Source organism: Oryctolagus cuniculus, chromosome 10, assembly GCF_964237555.1.
Source record: "Oryctolagus cuniculus chromosome 10, mOryCun1.1, whole genome shotgun sequence".
NCBI lineage: Eukaryota > Metazoa > Chordata > Mammalia > Lagomorpha > Leporidae > Oryctolagus > Oryctolagus cuniculus.
Window position 1 is genome coordinate 109,138,486 of NC_091441.1, and position 16,070 is coordinate 109,154,555.

The 16,070-nt window shown below is 56.8% G+C and overlaps 1 protein-coding gene across 3 annotated transcripts in view; it reads left to right on the forward strand.

Annotated features, from left to right (window-relative positions):
• Positions 1 to 16,070, forward strand: part of LOC103349190 (serine/threonine-protein kinase MARK2) — a 94,283-nt gene that overhangs the window by 23,115 nt on the left and 55,098 nt on the right. For 2 of the 3 annotated variants that reach the window (XM_070049996.1, XM_070049995.1), the window contains exons 6-8: positions 11,319 to 13,424; positions 13,980 to 14,231; positions 15,730 to 15,831. The gene's annotated coding sequence lies outside the window, so the exon portion shown is untranslated. The remainder of the gene's footprint in view (positions 1 to 11,318; positions 13,425 to 13,979; positions 14,232 to 15,729; positions 15,832 to 16,070) is intronic. The other variant, XM_070049997.1, reaches the window with a different exon arrangement.

The window sequence follows — 16,070 nt, forward strand, 5'->3', positions numbered from 1 at the left end:
TCCTGCAGTGTTACTGAATTTTTTTTATCAGTTATAAGAGTCTTTGGGTAGAATCTTTAGTTTTATCAATCAGAAATGATACCAGCTGTCAACAGGGATCATTTGACTTATTCCCTTTCTGTTTGTTTGCCTTCTGTTTTTTTTCCTCCTGCCTCTCTGCTCTGCCGAGAGCTTCCAGTATCGTTTGGAGTAGCAGCTGTGAGAGTAGACCTCAGTGGCTCCAGGTTCACAGGAAATATTTTCAGGTTTCCCCCTTCAGTCTCATGTTGACTGTGGGTTTGTTGTACACAGCTTTTATTATGCTGATCTGTGTTGCTTCTACAGTTATTTACAGATCATTTGTCCAGAGTTTTTAAGATGAATGGATTTTGAATTTTTTGAAAGCTTTTGCTGTGATTATTGAGATGATTATATGAATTTTATCCTTAATTCTGCTGGTGTTATCCTTTAAATTTATTGATTTTGCATACATGAAACCATTCCAGTGTCCTTGGGATAAATCCCAGTCAGTAACGATGCTCTTCCTTCGTGTTGTTGGATGTGGTTTGCTAGTGTCTTGTTGTGAATCCACATCTCTGTTCAATAGTAACACTGGTCTGTGTTTTTGTTGTGTCCTTGTCTAGTATTGAAATCTGGCTGATGCTGGCCTCCTAGAATGGTTTGCAATGGTACCTTCTCTTTGAGTTTTTTGGAATTGTTTGAAAACTGTTGTTCTTCCTTAAAAGTTCAGTAGAACCTAGTGGTGAAGCCTGGGTTTTTTGTTGTTGGGATATTTTATTACAGATTGAGTCTTAGCACTTGTTATTGGCTGTTCAGGTTTCCTGTGTCATCAGGGTTCATTTTTGGTAAGTTATGTGTGTCCAGAAGTTTACCCGTTTCTTCTAAATTTTCCAGTTTGTTGGTGTAGAGTTGATGATGATAATTCCTAATAATCCTTTGTATTTCTGTGGTTTCAGTTGTATTATTTCCTTTTACACTTTTGATTTTGTCTTTTTTTTCCTTGATTACTCTTACTAAAGATTTTCCAGTTTTGTTCATCTTTTCAGAATAAAACAGTTATCAGTCTCTTTGATCTTTTCTCTATTTCACTAATTTCTGCTGTGCTCCTTATTATTTCTTTAATTTTACTAACATTGGGTTTGGTTCTTTTCAGGGTCATTGAGATGCATCTTCAATTTGTTTATGTGACATCTTTGTTTTTTTTTTTAAAGATTTTATTTATTTGAAAGTTAGAGTTATATAGAGAGAGGAGAGGCAGAGAGAGAGAAAGAGGTCTTTGATCCAATGGTTCACTCCCCAATTGGCCACAATGGCCGGAGCTGTGCTGGTTGGAAACCAGGAGCCAGGAGCTTCTTCTGGGTCACCCACATGGGTGCAGAGGCCCAAGGACTTGGGCCACCTTCTGCTGCTTTCCCAGGCCATAGCAGAGAGCTGGATCGGAAGTGGAGCAGCTGGGTCTCGAACCTGCCCCCATATGGGATGCTGGCGCTTCAGGCCAGGGTGTTAACCTGCTGCGCCACAGCACCGGCCTCATCTTTGGTTTTTTGATATGGGTGCTTATTGCTTTAAACTCTCAGTACTTTTTTTTTTTTTTAATCTTTGACAGGCAGAGTGGACAGTGAGAGAGAGACAGAGAGAAAGGTCTTCCTTTTGCCATTGGTTCACCCTCCAATGGCCGCTGTGGCCAGCACGTTGCGGCCGGTGCATCGTGCTGATCCGAAGGCAGGAGCCAGGTGCTTCTCCTGGTCTCCCATGGGTTGCAGGGCCCAAGCACTTGGGCCATCCTCCACTGCACTCCCGGGCCACAGCAGAGAGCTGGCCTGGAAGAGGGGCAACCGGGACAGAATCCGGCGCCACGACCAGGACTAGAACCTGGTGTGCCAGCGCCACTAGGCAGAGGATTAGCCTAGTGAGCTGCAGCGCCGGCCTCTCAGTACTGTTTTTGCTCCGTCCCCTGTGATTGGGCATATTGTGTTGCTATTTTCACTTATTTCAGGGATTTTTACAGTTTTGCTCTTTATTTCCTCAGTGACCTTAGTTCACTCTGAGACATACTGTTTAATCACCAGGTGTTTGATTCCTAAACTGTGTTTTGTGGTGGGTTTCTAGTTGCATTCCCCCGGGGTCAGTGAAGACACATGATGTGGTGTGGGATGCGGTTACTGGACAGACGCTCTTGAAATGCTGCTTAGATCCATTGGGTCTGTTGTAGACTTTTTTCTTTTTTTTTTTCTTTTTTCTTTTTTTTTGACAGGCAGAGTGGACAGTGAGAGAGAGAGACAGAGAGAAAGGTTTTCCTTTGCCGTTGGTTCACCCTCCAATGGCCACTGCGGCTGGCGCGCTGCGGCCGGCGCACTGCGCTGATCCGATGGCAGGAGCCAGGAGCCAGGTGCTTCTCCTGGTCTCCCATGGGGTGCAGGGCCCAAGCACTTGGGCCATCCTCCACTGCACTCCCTGGCCACAGCAGAGAGCTGGCCTGGAAGAGGGGCAACCGGGACAGAATCCGGCGCCCCGACCGGGACTAGAACCCGGTGTGCCGGCGCCGCTAGGCGGAGGATTAGCCTAGTGAGCCACGGCGCCAGCCCAGAGATCATTTTTTTAAAGATTTATTTATTTATTTGTAAGTCAGAGTTACAGAGAGAGAGGAGAGGGAGGGAGGGAGGGAGAGAGAGAGAGAGAGAGAGAGAGAGAGAGAGAGGTCTTCCATCTGATGATTCACTCCCCAACTGGTCGCGATGGCTGGAGCTGTGCCAATCCGAAGCCAGGAGCCAGGGGCTTCCTCCGGGTCTCCCAAGTGGGTGCAGGGGCCCAAGGACCTGGGCCATCTTCTACTGCTTTCCCAGGCCATAGCAGAGAGCTGGATTGGAAGAGGAGCAGCCGGGTCTCGAACCAGTGCCCACATGGGATGCTGGTGTTTCAGGCCAGCTGAGCCACAGCGCTGGCCCCGAGACAGAGATCATTGATCTGCTGGTTCACTCCTCAAGCAGTTGCAACAGCCAAGTGCTTCCTCTGGGTCTCCCACATTGATGAAGGGGCTCAGGGACTTGGGCCATCCTCCACTGCCTTCCAAGGCCAGTATCAGGGAGCTGGATCAGAAGTGGAACTCTGGGACTTGCACCAGCCCCCTTTCGGGATGCCAGCACATCAGATGGCGGCTTAACCTGATGTGCCTCTGGCTGGCCCCCTCCTGCTTGCTTTTGATTTCTCTATGTATAAGATTGATTTTCCCACCCTTGCACTTTGAATCTGTGGGTCTTTGTTTACTAGAGTTGGCAGCATAGCACTGAGCTTGTTTTAGTACCCATTCAGCCAGACTCTATCTTTAATTGCATATTTTAGTCCATATAAAGTCAGGGTTATTATTGAGCAGTAAAGACTTGGGCTTGTCAGTATAAAAAAAGTCTTATGAGTGTTTTGAATGTCATTGGTTCTTTTCTTCCTCTCTCATTGACATCTTTGTGCTTTCCTAGTTTATCATATGGAGAGATTTTAATTCTTTTCTGTTTCTCTAGTCTTTGCTCTGCTGGTGAGTTTCCTGTTTGATGTATTTTCATGATTGTGGTTTCATGATTGTGCGACACTGTCGGGCATCTTAGTAAGACTAGTCCAGTGGTGACAAATAAAAGGTCTCCTTTTAAATCTTTATTTCTCCTTCACTTATTAAGGTTAGTTTTACTGGGTGTGGTATTCTTGGGTAGACATTTTTTACTTCTAGAACTTGGGATGTGTTATTCCATTCCCTCCTGGCCCGCATGGGCTTTGGTGAAAAATCTGCTGTTAGTCTAATGAGAGGAATTTTCTTAAATGTGACTAAGTGTCCTGTGTCACATTTTTAGGAATTCTCTCCTTGTATTGCTCTTGGGACAGTTTGACTATACTGTGTGTGGGTGTGGATCTTTTCTGGTCATGTCCAATGGGGTCCCCCGGGCCTTCATAGCTTTCCCAAGGTTAGGGAAGTGTTTATTGATTACTGAGCACTCCATCTGCGCCTCTTCTCTTCCCATTCAGCGATGACCAGCATTTGCACATTGCTTCATTTCATGTTCCCCCAAAGTTACGAGAATTGTTGGCAGTCTTTTCTGTTTTTTTCTTATTTTGTATGACTGGCATATTTCAAAAGATCTGTCATCATATACAGATATTCTTTTTTCCACTTCTCCCACTCTTTTTGAAGCTTTCAACTATATCTTTATTTCCCTACTGAGCTGTTTTAATTCCAAGATTCATTTGTTGAAGATCTCTTTTTTCTGAACTTTTTATTCATATCGTGATTTCCCCCCAAATATTCTGTTATTCTCTTGTATTTACTAAGTTTAGTCATTCATTTGGATTTCTATCAGGCATTTCAGATTTTTTTTACAAAAAGATTTATTTATCATTTGAAAGGCAGAGTTACAGAGAGGTAGGTAGATAGAGATCTTCCATCTGCTGGTTTATTCTCCGGAGGGCCACAATGGCAGAAGCTGGGCCAATCTAAAGCCAGGAGCCAGGAGCTTCTTCTGGGTCTCCCACATGGGTGTAGGGGCCCAGGCATGTGGGCCATCTTCTAATGCTTTCCCAGGCCATAGCAGAGAGATGAATTGGAAGAGGAGCAGCTCAGTCTCAAACAGGCATCTATATGGGATGCTGGTACTGCAGACTGTGGCTGTACCCGCTACGCCGCAGCACCGGCCCCCCAAAATTTTCTTTTTAAGGGTGTGTTGCTAGAGCATTGTTTTGTTCCTTTAGGCATCATGCTACTTTGTTCTCTGACTTCTTTCTTTTTTTAATTTTTTTTATTTGACACAGAGAGAGAGAGAGAGAGAGAGAGAGAGAGAGAGAGGTTTTCCTTCCATTGGTTCACTCCCCAAATGGCTGCTATGGCCAGCACTGTGCCAATCGGAAGCCAGGAGCCAGGTGCTTTTCCTGCTCTCCCATGCGGGTGCAGGGGCCCAAGCACTTGGGCCATCCTCCACTGTCTTCCTGGGCCACAGCAGAGAGCTGGACTGGAAGAGAAACAACCAGGACTAGAACCCGACGCCTGTATGGCATGCCAGCACCATAGGCAGAGGATTGACCAAGTGAGCCATGGTGCCAGACCCATCTCTGACTTCTTGCATCCTCACATTGAGATGTGTGCACCTGGTGTGTCATTTCCCTACCACTTATAAATATTTATTTGTTTATTTGAAATCAGAGTTACAGAGAGAGGAGAGAGAGAGAGAGAGAGAGGGAGTGAGGTCTTCCATCCGCTGGTTCATTCCCCAGTTGGCCGCAATGGCTGGAGCTGCACTGATCTGAAGCCAGGAGCCAGGAGCTTCTTCTGGGTCTCCCATGTGGATGCAGGGGCCCAAGGACCTGGGCCATCTTCTACTGCTTTCCCAGGCCATAGCAGAGAGCTGGATTGGAAGTGGAGCAGCCAGGACTCGAACTGGTGCCCATATGGGATGCCCGGCACTGTAGGCGGCGGCTTTACCCGCTACCCTCTATCACTTTTTTTTTTAAATATTTATTTATTTTCATGTTGGAGTGAGAGTGATCTTTGATCTGCTGTTTTCATTCCTTACTTGGCTGCAGTGGCTGAGGACTGGGGGGCTGGGGCTGGGCCAGGTAAAGCCAGGAGCCTGGAACTCCATCTGAGTCTTCCAGATGGGTGGCTGGGGCCCACGTATTTTGGACATTATTTTCTGCTTTCCCAAATGCATTAGCAGGGAGCTGGATAGAAAGTGGAGCAGCCAGGACTCACTGGCACTCAAATGGGATGCTGGTGTCGCAAGTAGTGGCTTAGCCCACTGCTGCACGGTACCAGCCCCTCTGCCACCTTTGAACATGGATTTTGTAGTACGTGGCAGTCTCCTTGAAGATGTAGCTCAGGGGGTTGGTTTGGTAGCCTTTGCTGCCTTTGGTTCCTTTTAGGTGGTCATAGTGCAGTCTTGCCGTCTTCCTAAAGTCTTTTTAGCTGTGATTGATGGCTTTGGGTGTGGGCCATGCGGCAGTGGGGTGAGGAACTCCTTCTGACCCCAAGGCGGTGTGTGGGAGGGGACATTCAGGTAGCCCAGGTGTACATGTTGCTCAGAGCGGTGGGAATAGGACACCCACTGTGTGGCCTCTCTGGCAGTGAGGGTGGCAGCCCTGAAATGCAGGGCAGGATGGGTGTTTTCTCAGTGGCAGTGTCAGGCTGTGGTGTGTATCCTCGTTGCCAGGGTGGCTGCAGCCATGGGACTCATTAGTGTGTCAGCTGTGCTCACGGACCCAGGGCCAGCTTGGGCTGATGTGGGCAGGTAGTGGCTTTGGATGTGGTCTATGTGGCGTGTGGGACGCATTCCCTGAGTCAGGGGTGGCTTGGGTCAGTCATGCTGTTGCCTGTGGGCCTGTAGCTTGCGACCCTGCCCTCAGGCCAGCAGCCCGGAAGCAAGGCTCTGTCCCTGCAGGCTCTGGGGGCCGGGAGCAGACCCTGTGACCGAAACAAAGCCCATGAGCAGAATCCAGGCAGCTCCACTAACCGGGAGCCAAGCCTGCTCCACCGTGTGACTCCCGTCTCCAGAGTGCTATGGCCTCTTCCTCCACAGTGGGGAGTCTCCTGGCTGGGAAACCATTGTCCTGGCTGTCCTGGGCTGCATTCCTATAGTGCCACTGGTACTCCTGTTTCATTGGTTACCATAGCAAGTGTGGTTCCTTAGTTAGCATTTCTACTGTTTATGGATACAGCAGTTAGCTGCGTGCCACCAGGGAAGTCCTTGTGGCCTTCCACAGGAGGCAGACGTGCTGGGTGAGGACAGCTTCCTGTGCTTCATTGGCCAGGGCGGCTTCAGCCAGGTGAAGCTGGCCCACCCCCGGGACCTGGGACCAAGGTGGCCATGAAGGTTCATCCAGAGAAATCACGAGGAGCCCCGCAGCTCGCAGAAGTAGCGGCTCCGGGCGGAAGTGGGTATCATCAAGGGTATGCACCCCCAGACATCATTTGGCTCCTGGAGGTGAGGCAGCAGCAGACCATGTGTACCTTGCCGATGGAATTTGCAACTGAGCACACAAATTCACCTGCATGGCTACCTGTGGGAGAAGGAGGCCTGGTTCGAGTTCAACCAGATCCTGTCGGCTGTGCACGCCTGCTCCGGGCACAATGCGGTGCCCAGACTCTGGCAAAGTGAGGAGTCTGCTCCTGGAAGCAGAGCTGCGTGTTGGATTGGCCAGCTGTGTCTGAGCTGTGGGATCGCTGTGTGGGCCCACCTGGTCTTGCGCCTCACAAGTGCTCCTGAAGGAGGAAGACAGTGGTTGAAAAGATGATGTATGGAGCTGGGGGTGGTCCCGTATGCTATGGTGACTGGGTCCCTGCCTTTTATGGAAGCACATGGAGGAGCTGGAGACCTGCATCCCGTGTGGACACTATAAGCTCTATCTCATCTAAGCCAGGGCTTCGACGCTCGGGCGAGGCCACAGTGGAAGATACCATGCCCTATCGCTGGCTGGGTGTGGGCCAAGAAGAACCTAAAATAACCTATGTGCAGTTTCTGGGTTCTTCCTAGATCCAGAAACTTGAGACTGCCGGGCAGTGGAGAGGAGTCCCTGTCCCACAGTCTATGTGATGGCACCATGTCTGTCACTCCGGTCTCCCACAAGGGCCACCCCAGGGGGAAGCCTGCGTTTCAGGACGGACTCTCCTTACAGCCTCGGTGTTCTGCGGAGCCACCCTGTGCCCAGGAACCTGAGGAAGATCACAAGTCAGCCAGCGCCCCCCTCCTCCCAACTCCAGTTGCCACGAGACCACCAGGAGGCAGAGCCACAGGCCTGTAGTGCAGCCCCCACGCCCGACTGTCCCCAGGCTGGCCAGCCGCAGATGTGGAGCCCCGGGCCCGGGCTGAGCCCCCTCACAGGCCCTGGGGCCTCCGCCTCCCCGCTCAGCCCCGGCAGCAGTGAGGGGCCCCTGGAAGAAGGGACGCACCCCTGGGGAGCGGCAGAGCACGAAGCTGTCCCAAGAGGGCAACCAGGGCAGGCGGCTGGGACCTCAGCTACTGCCTCGGACAAGAGCCGGGGCTGCTGGGGCGTGGGCAGGAGGATGGTCAGGTTCCTCCTGCGGGCGTGTTGCATCCTGCCGGCCAGCGAGGAGGACCCTGGGGTCAGGGGCACAGACGGGGCTCCCCCGTAGCCTCCTGCAGGGCGGCCCTCGAGGGGAGGGGCCCTGGAGCCGAGCTGCCTGAGGGTTGTTGGCTTCAGCCTTTTGTGAATGATTCTCATGAATAAAAATCCTAGCTGTGCGCAGGGTCGGGTTCCAGGTGATGCCTGGATCCCCGTGTGCGCCGTGGAACTGTCGGTTCAGTTGTCTGGCACAGGGATGGCCACGCAAAGACCGGTGCTGCCCGATGCCACTTCTTGGGGATTCCAAAGAGGTGACCCTGAAGCCAGAAGAGACTGATGGCTCCCAGAGGCGGGGGTTGGGGAGGGACAGGCCCACAGCCTGTGGGGTTGCAGATGCACAGGAAGGGGTGGGCGCTGAGCTCCGGGCACCCAGGGAGCTCCTAGTGCAGAGTGATGTCCTAGAAGAGCTGCGATAGCCCATGCCCGTGTCCCCCTGCCTTGTCACTGGGCAACACGAGGACCCCAGGGCCTGGAGCCTGACATCCTGGTGTGTGGGGTCGGCCAGGTGTGGACTCAGACGGCTGCAGGTGGGACTTGCTCAGCAGAGGATTGGGGTGGGCCAGTGCCTGGGGCTTCACAGGGCCCCTGGCAGCACCCTGGCCTTCCACAGCCTTCTGAGCAAAGCAAGGTGGCAAGGGGCCCGGGGAAGAGGGTCCCCTTGGGCCCTACGTGGATAAGCTGTGGGTTCGGGCCCTTTCCCCCCCCCCCCCCCACTCTGTGTCCTCTTCCAGGTTTCTGGGGAGGGAGGTGGGCTCTTAGTGCCAACCCATCTTCAATCTCTGAGGGTAAAACGGGCGCGTTGCCTTGGCTCACATCTCTCCTGCACCATCCCCCAGTGCACCTGGGCAGCCCGTTTATGAGTGTCCTCAGTGTCCTCCCCCCCCCCATCTCACCATGGGGTCACCACCACCCTCATGATGCTGCCCCCTCTGCCCGCTATGCCCTGCCCCTCGCAGACGTCTCTGCCTGGGAGCCCTGAGCTTGTCAAGATCAGCAAATCCCAAGCCGAGCCGGGCCCTTGTCTTGTGACTGACAGCTCTCCGAGTCCTTCACAGTGAGCAAGGGGACGGGGTGCTTACCCCATGACAGCTATCCCAGGATTCCCCCTGCTGGCTTCTCCCCCGCCATTCAGCTTTTGACCACATGCTCCCCTCCCCCTCTGCCCCACAGCCCCACCTGCGGGTGCAACAGCACATGGGACCCCAGGGCTACATAGGCAATGTCCCTGGAGGACCCGCAGCAGCAACCCTTGCAGAGGGCAGACCATGTCCCACTGAGCAGCCAGGACATGGGATGTGGGGGCCGTGGTGGGCCATGAAGGGAGTGAGGGTGCTCTGGGGCTGTCACTCCTGTCGCCTGGTGGATAGCAAGGCAGCCCGGCTGCTCTGCTGCAAGTAAGTACCAGGTACTGAGATGCAGCCCTTAGTGAGGGGCTGCTGAGACCCCCGTGAGGGCCGCCTCCCCCAACCTTTCCAGAGGATGCATGGGCAACAGAGAGCTGAGTGGATGAGCCCAGGGACCCAGAGGCTGGGAAGACTGTTGGAGACATAGCTGGGCATGTCCCCAAGAACAGTGAGTCCCCATGTGTCCTCCACTGCTGCCCCTCACCCTCTGCACGTGTTCCCCTCTTCATATTTCTGCACACAGAAAGCCCACAGCCCGGCCAAACTGGGGGTGGCATTCCAGGTCCCCAGGGACAGCTGCAGCATCTCACAGCACCTGAGGGCCAGCACCTGCCCAACACACACATCTGGTGTCATCTAGTCCAGCATGGATGTGAGGTGGCCACCCTTAGCCCATTTCCAGGGGAATCCAGGGCCTCTGATGGGTTAAGGAACTTGCCCACGGTCCCCTAGAGGCCCCAGAGCCAGGGCTGCTGGCCTCTGAAATTGTCCGCAAAGAGCACGACATCTCTCCAGGAGAATGGCCGTCCTCGCATTCCTATCTGCTGAGGCAGATGCTGCGCAGTGGACGGGCAGGGCCAGGAGCAACCTCCCCAGAGGAGCAGAGTCTGTGTGGGGCGAGGGCCCTGCCAGCTGACAAGGAGGGGGAGCTGTTCTTGGTGTCGGAGCCCCTGTGCGAAGGCCTGCGGGTGCTGTGCAGCCTGCGCCATGTGGCTCCATGTGGCTCCATGTGGAGGCAGGAGGGGAGGATGACAGAGGGGAGAGGGGAAGCCCCAACTCGCCTCCTCCTACCCTGCCAGGCCCAGGCAGCTGGGCCTCCCTCTGCCTCCATCTCCCACTGTCGTCCTAGCACGAGACCCAGCCACAGAACCGACTGCTCACTCCCGGGCTGCCATGCTGCTCCGTGTACTCCTCTGCTCAGACACCACAGGTGGCCCCCGCCCCGGAAGTGGTCACCACTGAGGGGCAGTCCTGGCACCCCTTGCAGTGTTTATGCCCAAACTCAATGCCCAGCCGAGTCACCACGCTTTCATGGCATTCATGTGGCAAGGGTGAGCCAAGGTCGCTTGGGTCTTGCAAGGGACCCCAGGGTGCCCATTTGAGGCACTTTGGTGAACTTGACCCCATGTGGCTGGGCTTGCTCATTTAACTGTTCAGTACATTTTCAGAGCCCCTGCCTGTGTCTGGCCCAGCACGCTCACACAGCTCACAGGCTGTGACCCAAGTGTGCTCCCTGCATTTGGGAAGGGCCCCGCTGAAGCTATAGGGGGTTTGTGGGGGGAGGGGACTGTGTATCCGGAAGGGCTTCCCAGAGGAGATGACCTCTAGTTGGGTCTCGCAAGGGTGACTCATCACTGAGCCAGGTCCTGGCACCCATAGGAACCAAGCATGTGAGTGAGTGAACAAGTGAACGGTCATCATGAACTGTCAGTGGGGAGGCGGGGGCTTGGAGACACAGGGCGCAGGGGGGCATGGTGGGGAGGGGCTGCAGCTCTTGCCAGCCTCCCTGGTCCTGTGTCCCGGCTGCTCTAGGAGCCCGTGTATGACCTTGGCTCTGGAATTCTGCTTGTCATTCTCTTGAGACCTCCACCTGTGTGGCCCCATGTGTAAAAGTATCCACACCTCACGGGCTGTGGGAAGGGGTGGTCAGTGCGAGCTGCCATGGCTGGGGAGGGAAGGGGGGTGCCCAGGCCCCCACCCCAGCAGGGAAATGGCATGGAGGGTGCAGAGCAGGGGTGGGGGTGAGGACAGGCCACACATCCGGGTTCCAGGGCCAGAGCCAACGTCTCCCTCCACCCGCAGTGTCTTCAGGAGCAGGAGTCGGCATGGGACCTGGGACGCATTCAGCTTTGAGAGACCCATGGACACCCAGGCACAGAAGCCTGGGAGCAGCTGGACACAGGAGAAAAAGCTGTGATGGAGGCCAGTGACGGAGCTGGTGACCCAAGGGCGGGGGTGGCTGGGAGGCAGGAGGACCACAGAATCAGGAACTGGGGTCCCGCAGGGGTCGCCCCACCAGGGTCACGTCCCAGCCTCCCAGGGCTTGCCTGTCCCCTGGCTGACGACTCCCGTGCCCCTCGGCTCCCACTGTGAGTCTCGCGTGGAATTCTCTGCAGTCCACGGACGGCTGACCCAGGCAACATTGCCCCGTGACTGGAAGAAAGGGCAGGCTCCTTTTCGGGCGATCGGGAGAGCCGCTTTGCTCTTGTTCCCTCTCTCCTACACCTTCCAGGGCACTCAGGACAGTGCATCCCACGCCACATGCCTGCTGCACAGCTGCTGCACGGTCCCGGGCTGCAGTGGGCGTGGCCTGATCGGCTGGGGCGCCCCTGTGAGTCATGCATTGCCAACACCCATGGTCCTGCCCCAAGTGCAAGCCCCCCGCAAGGCCAGTCCCCGAGCCCTGCTGCCATGCTCCGCCTTCTGGGGTCCCTCATGTGAGAGATCCAGTGTCGGTCCAGCAGCTCTGCCCCAGGAGCGGTCGGGTACACGACTTTTCACCATGGAGAAGATGAGCCCCAGGAAGGGATGGCACCAGCACTTGAACAATTCCCTGGGGTGAGAGGACGCCATCTTAGTAGTAGGAGGAGGCGGCCTTGCTGTGCCTGTGCTGTGTGCCTCGCGAGAGGTGTGGTTATGGCCCCCAGCATGGCGGAGGTGGCTGGCCTGCGCTGCCCATGTGGAAGCTGGCAGGCAGTGAGCCATGGCTGCTCCCAACCAACAGGAACCGCCCTCGCCCCTACACACTCCCCACCCCACCCCACCCAGCCAGGGCGAGGGTGGGCCAGGGTTGTGGGCAGGGACTGCTGCCTGGGGCTGCTGCAGGTGCACCAGCACTGACACAGCTGCAGCACACAAAAGACACAAACTCTAGAACATGGAAGAAAGTGCCCTTCCTGGGGGAAGGTCCTTACGCTGTCTGCAGACAAAGTTCGACTCTGCAGAAGATGCAGAGCCCAACGCCCCACCCAGAGCAGGGCCCTGGTGGCAGACTGGGGCAGAGGGTCAGCACACGGACAAGGCCGTGACCTTAAGGGCAGGGCAGCACGCGGGGCTCTGTGGGACGAAGGCTGCGCTGCGCGGACGTGCACCTGTGCTGCCCCGGGGGACAGGGTGCAGCCTCAGCTCCCAGGCTCAGCGGAAACGCACTGGCCAGTGGTCGTGGTCGCGGGGCCCGGTGCCCAGGGGCTGTGTGCGGGGCCCCACCAACGCTCTTCCCTTCCCGCGCGGCGTCACGGCTTGGCCCCCTGCCCGGCAGGCCTTCTCTGGCGTTCACTGCCCAGCAAGGCCCGATCTGTGGCTCCGGTCACGGCTGCGGGCGGCCCCGCACATGGGTCCTGGGAGCCCAGGCCCCGCCGGGCGCTCAGCAGCAGGGCCGCACTCTCGCTGGCGACCCCAGGCCGATGGCTTCCTCCCCTGAGCCGCTCTCCTCATGCGGAGTTGGAGCTGCAGCTGTCTGAACAGAGTTCTGGGTGGGAAGTCCGTAAGGGAGGCTGTGGGCGCTGAGGTGCAGAGCGGGGTACCTGGCACGTAAAGGAGGGCAAGTGGGCTGGCGACCTCCTCTGGCCCTGCCGCGACAGGGATCAGGCGTGGGGCACCAGCGCCTGAGAGAATGAATGCAGCTTGAATGAATGAACGCACGCCGATCGGAGAGCAACCGGCTTCGTTTTTTGGAGGGGCTGTTTGACAACCCCCATTACTCGCTCAGGCTCTGAGAGGAAGTCCCGCCCCCTGCGGAAGTCCCGCCTATCCTCCCTGTTAAATGGCCGCCCAGGGCCCCCTGGGCCTCACTGCGACTGCGTCAACGTCAACGGACGCTCTTCACGCGGTCGCCGCCCTGAAGCGCGTGGTAGTGCGGCCCTGAGGCAGAGCTCGAGGCTCGCGGCCGCCCGGCTCAGCCAGCAGCAGGTAGTGTAGACACCAGAAACCCGCCCGTCGCATCCCGGTGTCCTGCCTGACCAGGGACCCAGGACCCATTCCCTTCTCCGCCTGCCCAGGCTCCGCCACTGCTGACCAGCGCCCAGGCCCTGCCCTGCCCGGCCCCGGCCTCGCCCGGCGCTTGCTGGTGCCCGGCCCTGGCCTGCTCTGCCTCCCCCGGACAGCAGACGCGTGGTGGCCACCCTGGCCCAGCCGCCCGCACCCTGGCCTGGCCGCCCGCCCTCCGCCTCCGGTGCCTCCCGGGACCGGCGCCCATCTGGCCGGGCGTCGCGGGCACGCGGACACGGACCCGGGTTGCAGGAGGAGCTGGCGGCTCCTTCTCCCGACACCGCCAGCCCTGCTCTGGCAGTCCCTGCACCCCGGGGTTCCCTAACTGCACGGGAACCCCCGTGTGCCAGGCAGAGCGGTGGCCCGGGCCAGGGAAGGGGCAGGAGGAGGGGAGGCAGGGAGGAGAAGGTGGGCGTCCCTGGGAGAGGGGCCTACCTCGTGGGAGCAGGGCTGGTGACGGCTGTCATTGTCTCCCAGCCCGGAGGGCCAGCAGGTCCCTGTGCACCTGGGACAGAGGACAACAGAGAGACGGGGTCCTCCAGGGCCGGCGTGCCCCAGTGTGACCTGGAGGAGGACGTGCGGGCCAGGGCCAGGGCCCAGGAGGGAGACTCCGAGCACCCGGACAGCAGCGAGCCCTAAGCTGGGCCTCTGCCTACACCTGCGACTGACTGAAGGGTCCCCCATCAGCCCCTGGACTCTCCCGGCCTCGCTGGCCTCCCTGTGCGCTGGGTAGGTGCCGGGGCGCAGTGCCCACACTCTGCAACAAGGGGGTGCGCTAGTGACATTCCCCAGTGGTTTGGGTGCAGAGGCCCAGCGTTCCCCTCCCCCAGTGACGCCCAGGAGCAAGGTCAGAGAGAAGCGGCTGCTTCTGTGGCCACTGGGCCTGGTGGTTGAGGCCAGAGGCCGCTGTCCGCTGTCCGTAGCCGAGCCCCTGGGGTCCTGGCCCTGGTTCCTGTCTTGAGAGCCTGGGCAGCAGCTGAGATGGCTCAGGCTGTGGGGCTCCTACGGCCCCGTGGAGGCCATGGGTTGAGTTCTGGACCCCTGGCTGAGTCTGGGCTCTTTGAGGGCATTTGCGGGCTGGGCACGCTGCTGAGAGCGCTCTTTGTCTCTACTTCTCTAACAACCGCACCTTAAGAAGAATCAGCAGTCGTTGGTGACCCCGCTGTGGCCCTGGGTGGCACACAGCGTCCTCAGCACCCTGAGGAGCCGGCGAGGCTCCGTCTGCTTTGCACAGAGGCGGAGGCCAGGGAGAGGGGAGGCGTGGGCTCCTGTGCCTTGATCAGTAGACGTCGCCTCAGACCTGCTGACGCACACACTGTGTGTCAAGGCGCAGGCAGCAGCTGGGGCCACAAACTCTCTGGGGTCACAGCCAAGCAGCCGCACACCCGGTGACCACAGCCAGGGCTCTGCTAGGCCGCTGGCCTCAGCTGGGCTCTGGGGCGGTGGCTCATGTGTCTGTCACCCTCTCCTGGAGTGAGCCAGCATAGGTTACTGCCGTCTCTCTCTCTCTCTCTCTCTCTCTAATGTTAAATAACAATGATTGTGTTAAATACTCTAACTTAATTGAATTTTTGGGGAAAATGTATTTATTTGGAAGAGTTGGAGAGACAAAGAGCTCTCACCTGCTAGTTCACTCCCACTCCAGCTGTGTCAGCCCAGAGCCAGGAGCCTCTCCCGGGTCTCCCATGTGGGTGCAGGGGCCGAAGCACTTGGGCCATCTGCCTCTGCTTTCCCAGCGCATTCGCAGGGAGCTGGATGGAACGTGGAGCAGCCAGGACTTGAACTCGTGCACATATGGGATGCCCGCTATGGGATGCCTGCTGTGCTCTCAGGCCCCTTTGTCTATGGCAAGGCCGAGACAGGAGGGTGAGCCACGTGGTTGAATCCCTGCATGAAAGTGACAGAGACGTCCTTCACCTGCTAGAACTTGACGTTGGGGTAGACTTGTACTTGAGCTGTCCCAGCCCGGGGGCTGACCTCACCTTTCCAGGGCTGTTTTGGAGGCTACTGGTTAGTCGTACAACGCCATCCCTAGGGGGTGTGTCTTTGCCATCTGCACAGTGACCTGAACCTGTCTTCACGTGGTGACTACACTGTGCATAGTGTTGCTTCTTAGTGTTTGGCCAAGAGCAACCCCAGGAAGGCGGTGTTCTCAGGCTGCCCTGGCCCTCTTAGCTCTGTGGCGTCTCGTGGACTTGCTTTTCTGATTGGGCTGCTTCCTTCCAAGGTGTTGCCAGAGAGATCCCCGTGTGCAGAACCTCAGGAGACCTTGGGCTGGGTGTGAAGTTCTAGGTTCCTCGTTTCTCCTTCCACCTCTGAGTGCTTCCGGGTAAGTGTATTCTGGTGAGTGAGTGTTTGTACTGTTAACTGTCAGAGAGCCTGTGAATTTGGTACCTGCCTGGGCCGCAGCAGAGCAAACCTGTAGAGCTGGGTCGCAGTTGCTGAGCCTTAGCTGCTTGCCAGGGGACCTGTAGCTGATGACCTGATGAAGCTGTGAGAGAAGATGTAGTGTTTGTTTATTTCAGAGGGAAGAAAGGAAGGGAGAATGCGTGTGCAGAGAGAGCGAGC